This window comes from Salvelinus sp. IW2-2015, linkage group LG14, assembly GCF_002910315.2.
Source record: "Salvelinus sp. IW2-2015 linkage group LG14, ASM291031v2, whole genome shotgun sequence".
NCBI classification, from domain to species: Eukaryota; Metazoa; Chordata; class Actinopteri; order Salmoniformes; family Salmonidae; genus Salvelinus; species Salvelinus sp. IW2-2015.
Window position 1 is genome coordinate 26,443,474 of NC_036854.1, and position 12,073 is coordinate 26,455,546.

The following is a 12,073-nucleotide window of genomic DNA, read 5'->3' on the forward strand; positions in this document are numbered from 1 at the left end:
AGCAATGTCCCCAATCACTACCCTGAGGCATTGGGATATTTTTTTAGACCAGAGGAAGGGGGCCTCCTACTGCCCCTCCAAACACCACTTCTAGCAGCATCTGGTCTCCCTCCACAGACCAACCAGAACCAACTCTGCTTAGCTTTAGAAAGTAAGCCAGCAGTGGGATGCAGGGTGGTATGCTGCTGGCTACACTGTTGAGGTTATGATTGTTGTGCAGTGGCCGTGGTGGACTGTGATGGCGGAGGGGTTCAGTGGTCACCGTGGCGATCGACCGCCCATAACACTGCTGGACGAGCTGACGGCCTTCGACAGCGACACCAACCTGGACTGTAGCTGTGCTCCATGGCAACGGTGAGACACCCTGGACCCTGACAAGACAGGAGACTACAGACAGGAGATCAACTAATTCTGACAGAGGGTCAGCAGGTCAGTAACTGATCTAATTGCTCAAAAGACCAATTACATTTACATTTACATTTAAGTCATTTAGCAGACGCTCTTATCCAGAGCGACTTACAAATTGGTGCATTCACCTTATGATATCCAGTGGAACAACCACTTTACAATAGTGCATCTAACTCTTTTAAGGGGGGGGGGGGGGGTTTAGAGGATTACTTTATCCTATCCTAGGTATTCCTTAAAGAGGTGGGGTTTCAGGTGTCTCCGGAAGGTGGTGATTGACTCCGCTGACCTGGCGTCGTGAGGGAGTTTGTTCACCATTGGGGTGCCAGAGCAGCGAACAGTTTTGACTGGGCTGAGCGGGAACTGTACTTCCTCAGAGGTAGGGAGGCGAAGAGCAGTAGGAGTAGCAGTGTTATCTGTGGTAATCCATGTTTCCGTCAGTGCCAAGAAGTCGAGGGACTGGAGGGAAGCATAGGCTGAGATGAACTCTGCCTTAGTGGCAATTAGTGGCAACAATATCATAATTGGGCTTCCTGTGTAAACACAGCCTATGACAACACCTGATGATGAGGATGTGTTGTCTTTCCACAGCTCCCCTACAGTTATACATACAAAACATGACATTCACCACTCCACCCCAGACATACAGACCAGTAGACAGCATTGCTCTCCTCCAGACATATAGACCAGTATACAGCATCACTCTCCTCCAGAAATACAGAACAGTAGACAGCATCACCCTTTCCCAGACATACAAAACAGTAGACAGCATCACCCTTTCCCAGACATACAAAACAGTAGACAGCATCACTCTTTCCCAGACATACAAAACAGTAGACAGCATCACTCTCCTCCAGACATACAGAACAGTAGACAGCATCACTCTATCCCAGACATACAGAACAGTAGACAGCAAATTAGCAGGGAGGCAATGGTCACTCTCCAATTGTCCACATCACTAATGAACTGTCATGGTCCAAACACACCAAGACAGTCGTGAAGAGGGCACCACAACACCTTTTCTCCCTCAGGATACTGAAAAGATTTGGTATGGGTCCCCATATCCTCAAAAAGTTCTACAGCTGCATCGAGAGCATCCTGACCGGATGCATCATCACCTGGTATGGCAACTGCTCGGCATCTGACCCTAAGGCGCTACAGAGGGTAGTGTGTATGGCCCAGTACATCACTGGAACCAAGCTTCCTGCCATCCAGGACCTACAGTATATACTAGGTGGTGTCAGAGGAAAGCCCAAAGAATTGTCAAAGACTCCAGTCACCCAAGTCATAGACTGTTCTCTCTGCTTCCGCACAGCAAGCGGTACCCGGGCGCCAAGTATAGGACCAAAAGGCTCCTTAACAGCTTCTACCCCCAAGCCATAAGACTGCTGAACAATTATTCAAATGGCCACCCGGACTCTTTACATTGACCCCCCTCCCTCCATTTGTTTTTAGACTGCTGCTACTCGCTGTTTATTTTCTATGCATAGTCACTTTACCCCTACCTATATGTACAAATTACATAGACTAACCTGTACCCCCGCACATTGACTCGGTACCGGTACCCCCTGTATATAGCCTCGTTGTTATTTTATTGTGTTACTTTTGATAATTTTTTACTTGAGTTTATTTAGTAAATATTTTCTTAACTCTATTTCTTGAACTGCATTGTTGATTAAGGGCTTGTAAGTAAGCATTTCACGCTAAGTTCTACACCTGTTGTGTTCGGCGCGTTGTACAAAATAACGTTTGATTTAATTTGAATTTAAACCCCTTGGGGGTGTGGGGGGGGGGGGTAGGACTGTCATTGACAACAGAATAATAATTCCGGTTTTGATATACAGTTGAAGTCGGAATTTACATCACCTTAGCCAAATACATTTATACTCAGTTTTTCACAATTCCTGACATTTAATCCTAGGAAAATTTCCTGTGTTAGGTCAGTCAGGATCACCACTTATTTTAAGAATGTGAAATGTCAGAATAATAGTAGAGATAATGATTACTTTAGCTTTTATTGTTTTCATTCACATTCCCAGTGGGTCAGAAGTTTACATACACTCAATTAGTATTTGGTAGCATTGCCTTTAAATTGTTTAACTTTGGTCAAACGTTTCAGGTAGCCTTCCACAAGCTTCCCACAATAAGTTGGGTGAGGTCAGGGCTTTGTGATGGCCACTCCAATACCTTGACTTTGTTGTCCTTAAGCCATTTTGCCACAACTTTGGAAGTATGCTTGGGGTCATTGTCATTTGGAAGACCCATTTGCGACAAGCTTTAACTTCCTGACTGATGTCTTGAGATGTTGCTTCAATATATCCACATAATTTTCCTCCCTCATGATGCCATCTATTTTGTGAAGTGCACCAGTCCCTCCGCAGCAAAGCACCCCCACAACATGATGCTGCCACCCCCGTGCTTCACGGTTGGGATGGTGTTCTTCGGCTTGCAAGTCCCCCCCCTTTTCCTCAAACATAACGATGGTCATAATGGCCAAACAGTTCTATTTTTGTTTCATCAGACCAGAGGACATTTCACCAAAAGTACGATCTTTGTACCCATGTGCATTGGAAACCGTAGTCTGGCTTTTTTATGTGTTTTTGGAGCAGTGGCTTCTTCCTTGCTGAGCGGCCTTTCAGGTTATGTCGATATAGGACTTGTTTTACTGTGGCATATGAGATACCTTTGTATCTGTTCCCTCCAGCATCTTCACAAGGTCCTTTGCTGTTGTTCTGGGATTGATTTGCACTTTTCGCATCAAAGTACGTTCTTCTCTAGGAGACAGAACGCGTCTCCTTCTTGAGCAGTATGACGGCTGCGTGATCCCATGGTGTTCATACTTGCGTACTATTGTTTGTACAGATGACCGTGGTACCTTCAGGCGTTTGGAAATTGCTCCCAAGGATGAACCAGACTTGTGGAGGTCTACAATTGTATTTCTGAGGTCTTGGCTGATTTCTTTTGATTTTCCCATGATGTAAAGCAGAGGCACTGCGTTTGAAGGTAGGCCTTGAAATACATCCACAGGTACAACTCCAATTGACTCAAATTATGTCAATTAGCCTATCAGAAGCTTCTAAAGCAATGACATCATTTTCTGGAATTTTCCAAGCTGTTTAAAGGCACAGTCAACTTAGTGTATGTAAACTTCTGACCCACTGGAATTGTGATACAGTGAATTATAAGTTAAATAATCTGTCTGTACACAATTGTTGGAAAAATGACTTGTGTCATGCACAAAGTAGATGTCCTACCGACTTGCCAAAACTATAGTTTGTTAACAAGACATTTGTGGAGTGGTTGAAAAACGAGTTATAATGACTCCAACCTAAGTGTATGTAAACTTCCGACTTCAACTATATATATCTTATTCCTCCCAAGCAAGGTGTTGATAATCACACCTTCAACGTGATATCCTTTTAATTTCATCAGAATATAATTATGGGGGTAGGCTCCCTATAACACACTATACCAGTCACCAATTATTTAGATTCTTAATTATGCATGTAGAAAGAAACACAGGGGCTCAATCAGCTGAGGCGAGAGATCAAACAGTCTTTGAAGCGTTTCGCCGGGCTGACTGCAGGCACTAGAAGATTAGAGTGGGAAACACATCCTCCGTTCCTCCTCCTCCTTATCCCCCTCTCACACTGCCTAATTAGCCCTCATTTAACAACATCCGGAAGATGGGCTTCACCAGGGTCCTGAGAGCCAGCCGTGGCAGCCCTCTGCGCTGCCTTTATTAACGTATGTATGCTCACAGCTTCCAGAGCTCTGCACTATGTCAACCAGGGGGCGAGAATTATACCCACTTCATAATATCTCTCCCCTTCCAAATTAACTCCTTCAATTGAAATCATTTGTTCGACCTGGATCAACTCTCCCCCTCTAAGAGTGTAGCATTGTCCCGAAAGGCTTTACTTGAATGATTCTACACTTCAAAGCTGGATCCCGGCCAAATGCAGGCTGCTAAATGTTGCTCGCTTTCAACACTGAACTGAAAACCGTGTGTGGGTAAATGGGTTACCTTTGACCAGTGTAAAGGACATATCTGGCAAAGTGCACTGGGATTCCTTCATTGCTGACCACAGATATGATTAGTAATCCCTCTACTTGTGGAGACGACAGCTAGACATGTACACAAACTATTTAATTGATCCTTTATTTAACTAGGCAAGTCAGTTAATTAAGAACAAATTCTTATTTACAATGACAGCCTAGGATTAGGGTTAACTGCCTTGTTCAGGGGCAGAACGACAGATTTTTACCTTGTCAGCTTAAGGATTCGATCTAGCAACTTCTCGATTACTGGCCCAATGCTCTAACCACTAGACTACCTGCCACCCCAAAATTACACAGCCATAAGGAAGCCATTTTGTAAAAATAAGGAAGCCATTTTTGTAAAATCTCCATTTTGGGAGAATTGTTTCAGTACTTTCCACGAAATTATGAGTAATTACAGCGCATTCGGAAAGTATTCTGACCTCTTCACTTTTTCCACATTTTGTTGCGTTACAACCTTATTCTGAAATGGATTAAATGAACAGTTTTCCTCATCAGTCTACACACAAAATCCCATAATGACAAAGCAAAAACAGGTTTTTGAAGTGTTTACAAATGTATGTATATATACACCTCTTTGGAGGGAGCTGAAAGTCCGTATTGCCCAGCGACAGCCCCGAAACCTGAAGGATCTGGAGAAGGTCTGTATGGAGGAGTGGGCCAAAATCCCTGCTGCAGTGTGTGCAAACCTGGTCAAGAACTACAGGAAACGTATGAACTCTGTAATTGCAAACAAAGGTTTCTGTACCAAATATTAAGTTCTGCTTTTCTGATGTATCAAATACTTATGTCATGCAATAAAATGCAAATTAATTACTTAAAAATCATACAATGTGATTTTCTCGATTTTTGTTTTAGATTCCGTCTCTCACAGTTGAAGTGTACCTATGATAAAAATTACAGACCTCTACATGCTTTGTAAGTAGGAAAACCTGCAAAATCGGCAGTGTATCAAATACTTGTTCTCCCCACTGTATATATATACATACAAATTTGTTAAAAAAAAAAAAAAAAAGATTTAAGTATTCAAACCCTTTGCTATGAGATTCAAAATTGAGCTCAGGTGCATCCTGTTTCCATTGATCATCCTCATCCTGTTTCCAATGGTGTTTCCACAACCTGGAGTCCACCTGTGGTGAATTAATTTGATTGGACATGATTTGGAAAGGCACACACCTGTCTATATAAGGTCTAACAGTTGACAGTGCATGTCAGAGCAAAAACCAAGCCATGAGGTTGAAGGAATTGTCCATAGAGCTCTGAGACAGGAATGTGTCGAGACACAGATCTGGGGAAGGGTACCAAAACAATTCCGCAACATTGAAGGTCATCAAGAACACCATCATCATTCTTACATTTACATTTACATTTAAGTCATTTAGCAGACGCTCTTATCCAGAGCGACTTACAAATTGGAAAGTTCATACATATTCATCCTGGATCTTCTTAAATGGAAGATGTTTGGAACCACCAAGACTAACTAGAACCACCCGGCCAAACTGAGCAATCGGGGGAGAAGGGCCTTGGTCAGGGAGGTGACCAAGAACCAGATGGAACCAGTTGTCCTTCCAGAAGGACAACCATCTCTGCATCACTCAACCAATCAGACCATTATGGTAGAGTGGCTATTTTAAAAAAAAATATTAAAGGCAAAAATGTTTTTGGGGAAATAGTATTTCTATGTTTTTGTGGTAAGGGGATGGGGGAATCTGAAGGTTTGCAAACAGTTTAAATAACTGCTACGGTCACTTTTGTAGCACTTTCAATGAGGCCTTATTATCCCCATAGTAGAGAACATACAGTACCAGTCAAAAGTTTGGACACACCTACTCATTCAGTGGGTTTTCTTTATTTTTACTGTTTTCTACATTGTAGAATAATAGTGAAGACAAACTATGACACAACACATATGGAATCACGTAGTAACCAAAAAAGTGTTAAACAAATCAAAATATATTTATATTTGAGATTTTTCAAAGTAGCCACCCTTTGCCTTGATGACAGCTTTGCACACTCTTGGCATTCTCTCAACCAGCTTCATGAGCAATGTATTTCCAACAGTCTTGAAGGAGTTCCCACATGTGATGAGCACTTATTGGCTGCTTTTCCTTCACTCTGCAGTCCAACTCATTCCAATGATTGGGTTGAGGTTTGGTGATTTTGGATTCCAGGTCATCTGATGCAGCACTCCATCACTCTCCTTGGTCAAATAGCCCTTACACAGCCTGTAGGTGTGTTTTGGGTCATTGTCCTGTTGAAATACAAATGATAGTCCCACTAATTGCAAACCAGATGGGATGGCGTATCGCTGCAGAATGCTGTGGCAGCCATGCTGGTTAAGTGTGCCTTGAATTCTAAATAAATCACAGTCGGCGTCACCAGCAAAGAACCATCACACCTCCTCCTCCATGCTTCATGGTGGGAACTACACATGCGGAGATCTTCAGTTCACCTACTCTACGTATGACAAAGACAAGGCGGTTGGAACCAAAAATCTCAAATTTGGACTCATCAGAACAAAGGCCTGATTTCCACCGGTCTAATGTCCATTGCTCGTGTTTCTTGGCCCAAGCAAGTCTTTTCTTCTTATTGGTGTCCTTTAGTTGTTGTTTCTTTGCAGCAATTCATCCATGAAGACCTAATTCATGAAGTCTCCTCTGAACAGTTGAGATGTGTCTGTTACTTGGACTCTGTGAAGCATTTATTTGGGCAGCAATTTGAGGTGTAGTTAATTCTGAACTTATTCTCTGCAGCAGAGAACTCTGGGTCTTCCTTTCCCGTGGTGGTCCTCATGAGAGCCAGTTTCGTCATAGCGCTTGATGGTTTTTGCGACTGCACTTGAAGAAACTTTCAAAGTTCTTAATTTTTCAGATTGACTGACCTTCATGTAATGATGGACTGTCGTTTCTCTTTTCTTATTTGAGCTGTTCTTGCCATAATATGGACTTGGTCTTTTACCAAACAGGGCTATCTTCTGTATACCACCCCTACCTTGTCACAACATAACTGATTGGCTCAAACGCATTAAGAAGGAAAGAAATTCCACAAATTAACTTTTAACAAGGCACACCTGTTAATTGAAATGCATTCCAAGTGACTACCTCATGAAGCTGGTTGAGAGAATGTCAAGAGTGTGCAAAGCTCTCATGAAGGCAAAGGATGACTACTTTAAAGAATCTCAATAAAATCTATTTTGATTTGTTTAACACTTTTTTGGTTACTACATGATTCCATATGTGTTATTTCATAGTTTTAATGTCTTCACTATTATTCTACAATGTAGAAAATAGTAAAAAATAAAGAAAACCCTTGAATGAGTAGGCCAAACTTTTGACTGGTACTGTATGATAAAGTGTAGTTGAGTGGGGCCATGAGATATGGCCATGTATCTTCAACTTTCTCACAGGTTTTCCATTTATATCAGTAATACATGTATTTGTAAGTGCTTTTTAAAACAACCAAATAGACCTGTGTGCTCAATTTGAACATTGATTCCAGCTTGTTTCTCTGATTCGGCCTTTAAACTCACCATGAAGTCACAATAAGGTGTTCTAATCAGTTTTAAAAACAGTAATATTACCGTATGTCTCCTGAGATGTAGTCCTTTTACAATATGTCATCATTCAGCTTCATTCAAACCCAGGAGGCTCCAAGACATAATCACACAGATACAGCCTTGTACAGATGGTGGTATTGCTTTTCTCATCCTTAATCTCATTACAGTCAGAAAGAAAGAGGCCACACTGTTTCACAGCCCTCCTCCTCAGCGTCTGTGACATAGTGTTTGTAGGGCTCATGGGTAATGTTGTAATTACCAAATTAATCCAACGGAAGGGGCTTAGGTCAGGGTGCGTTATTCTACCATTTAATGAGAGCATTGTGCAGTAAAGACAGACTGAGCCCACTCCAAGAGCAGAAAACCATTTGTGTGCCAGCAAGCCAGAGTTCCTCCTTCCAGTTCTGTTTTGCGGCCCTGCCTCTTAAATAAATAAAAAACTATCCTCGTCATTTTCCCTTCCTCTTCAGTTGCCAGCTGCTATACTTTGTCATTTTGTGGTCTCTTCCAGGATGGAATTTCGGTGCTGGTTACAATCTGAAAGAGCTGGTCCATCACACTGCCTCTGTGAGATTGGAGCAAGACGTTTCCAAAAGTCCTGCTCCTATGCTACGTGCATCTAAATAAAAAACGTATCCGGCTTTACATCAGCCTCACATGCTATCAGTGATGACTGATAACACACAACCTTTCAATGCATCTGTTTGTCATTATTGACCCCTCTGTATGTACATGCATCAGGGGTTTGTCTTTCATACAATATATCATCCCTAATCTTTAATACCAGTCTTTCTCAAGGTTGTGTATTTTTTTTTAAATGCCAAGGTCCTTCCTTGTTGTGGGCGTATGTTTGTGCAGGAAGTTTTGTTGCAACCTTGTTTAGTGAGTGTTTTTCTTTCATGCCTCACTCAGGGTGTGTGTGGCGTGTCCTTCTCCGGGATCCCTCCCGGCTGATGCTGTCCAAGCCGTTGATACAGTGGATTGCGTAAGTATTCATCCCCCTTGGCATTTTTCCTATTTTGTTGCCTTACAACCTGGAATTAAAAGGGATTTTTGGGGGGTTGTTATCATTTGATTTACACAACAAGCCTACCACTTTGAAGATGCAAAATATTTTTTCTTGTGAAACAAACAAACTATTCACCCCCCCAAAGTCAATACTTTGTAGAGCCACCTTTTGCAGCAATTACAGCTGCAAGTTTCTTGGGGTATGTCTCTATAAGCTTGGCACATCTAGCCGCTGGGATTTTTGCCCATTCTTCAAGGCAAAACTGCTCCAGCTCCTTCAAGTTGGATGGGTTCCGCTGGTGTACAGCAATCTTTAAGTCATACCACAGATTCTCAATTGGATTGAGGTATGGGCTTTGACTTAACCATTCCAAGACATTTAAATGTTTCCCCTTAAACCACTCAAGTGTTGCTTTAGCAGTATGCTTAGGGTCATTGTCCTGCTGGAAGGTGAACCTCCGTCCCAGTCTCAAATCTCTGGAAGACTGAAACAGATTTCCCTCAAGAATTTCCCTGTATTTAGCTCCGTCCATCATTCCTTCAATTCTGACCAGTTTCCCAGTCCCTGACGATGAAAAACATCCCCACAGCATGATGCTGCCATGGTGTTCTCGGATGTATGTATGGTGTTCTCGGGGTGATGAGTGTTGGGTTTGCGCCAGACAAAGCGTTTTCGTTGATGGCCAAAAAGCTCAATTTTAGTCTCATCTGACCAGAGTACCTTCTTCCATATGTTTGGGGAGTCTCCCACATGCCTTTTGGCGAACACAAAACATGTTAGCTTGTTTTTTTCTGGCCACTCTTCCGTAAAGCCCAGCTCTGTAGAGTGTACGGCTTACTCCAATCTCCGCTATGGAGCTTTGCAGCTCCTTCAGGGTTATCTTTGGTCTCTTTGTTGCCTCTGATTTAATGCTCTCTTTGCCTGGTTTGTGAGTTTTGGTGGGCGGCCCTCTTTTGGCAGGTTTGTTGTGGTGCCATATTCTTTCCATTTTTTAATAATGGATTTAATGGTTCTTTGTGGGATGTTCAAAGTTTCAGATATTTTTTTATAACCCAACTCTGATCTGTATTTCTCCACAACTTTGTCCCTGACCTGTTTGGAGAGCTCCTTGGTCTTCATAGTGCCGCTTGCTTGGTGGTGCCCCTTGCTTAGTGGTGTTGCAGCCTCTGTGGCCTTTCAGAACAGGCATATATATACTGAGATCATGTGACAATTAGATTGCACACAGGTGGACTTTATTTAACTAATGATGTGACTTCTGAAGGTAATTGGTTGCACTATATCTTATTTAGGGTGTTCCTAGCAAAGGGGGTGAATACATATGCACGTACCACTTTTTTTTTTTTTCACTTTACAAATGTGGACTATTTTGTGTATGTCCATTACATGAAATCCAAATAAAAATCAATTTAAATTACAGGTTGTAAAGCTACAAAATAGGAAAAACGCCAAGGGGGATGAATATTTTTGCAAGGCACTGGCGGTCAGGGGCTACGCTGGGACAGGAGTGCTGGAGCTGGCTCTGTTGGCTGACCTGTCATGGGGGTCTTCTAACGCAGAGATGGTATGTGCATTCCACCTACTAGATGACCAGGGGCCACCTTCCTGAGCCTGTCCACCTCCCACTATTACCTAGTGTGTGACATGTAATCTTGTAAGGCTGCAGCCGTCACCCAACCAGCGGAAGTCCATATCGTTACAAAGTGCCTGTTTCATTTTCCTTTCAACAGCTACGTAGCCTTACAAGCCTCTGTCACTTTAGCTTTCTCCTGTTTGGATTTCGAGTAACTCTGCGATAGCAGCAATGACTGTGGCCTTTAAAAGCATTGCATGTACATGCTGCACTCCCTGACGACCAGAAGGAGAGGAAACTAATGTAGCATCTCCCATCTCCACACCAGTCTGCCTCCGGGGCAAAAAATAGGACCTCTGTGTTTATAAATAGTACCGGCTGTACTATAATTACTGGCTGCGGGTAGATCCTGAGTCTCTTTTCTCTAAACAGGGCTTATCATTGTGGTTCTGTAACTTAACAGCATCCTGGCAGTGCCCTTGTCTGACTCGCGCCAGGGCCACCCTCCAGACTGTCTGGTGGCAGGGGCATGGCCACCGCGTCTCGCCTTCGTCACCCCCTCTATCATACTGACTCCTGCTGAGTCCGTGAGAGATACATCTCAGTTGTCTTAAGTGGCTTCAACAAGCTCCTTACATTGTCTACTATCCTTCATCTGCATTGATCTGAAATAATTGTATTGCTGAAAGGGGAATGACTACGCGTCTACCTCAGATCTCCTTTAGCAGCCCAGAGTGGAGCATGTGAGTGTTGGAAGGTTTTGACACCGTTGGCAGCGGAGGTACATTTCCTGCCYGCTGCTTATGTTCAGCCACCCCATCATGTTGGCTCTGCCTCATTCCACAAACCCCTGGGTTGTTTGGCAACACATTTTTCAGTCGTTTCCTCAGCTTAGTTTGGCCACTGTGGCTCATTTTACCATGGGATGTGAGTTTAGCACTGTAATTGTTATTTTGACTGATCCGTTCTTATCCCAACCAACAGACCATACCCATTTATCAGCTGTGTACAACACGTTGTGTTCCTTTTGCCTGGAGTGTGCGCTTGTCATCAAGGCGCTTGTCATCAAAATTACCGCTACTCCTTCGGAGTCAAGTTTTATTTTCAGATCTCTCTGGTAGGGAGGTTTGCTGTATCTCTTCAGTTTTGATGAGAGAAATCTGTAAGCGTTTTTTTGGTGGAGAAACACATGGGAACAGCAGCCTGAGGGAATCCATGGTGGTTTGAATGAAAAACTCAAATCCTACCATGTCTATGTGATGTGGCCTAATGGAAGCCACAAGTGAGTGACAGCTTCCTGTCACATCACTCACCCGAGCCCCCGCCTTGTGCGGAAATATSAGGAAGGCCAAAGCTGACATCAGGTTGGCCCATTCAAACAATTCTCCAATAACTTTTTTTTTTATTGATGACATGCCAATGATGACATGAGTATACCATATCAGAACCCTCTGGGTGAAGCTGCAAG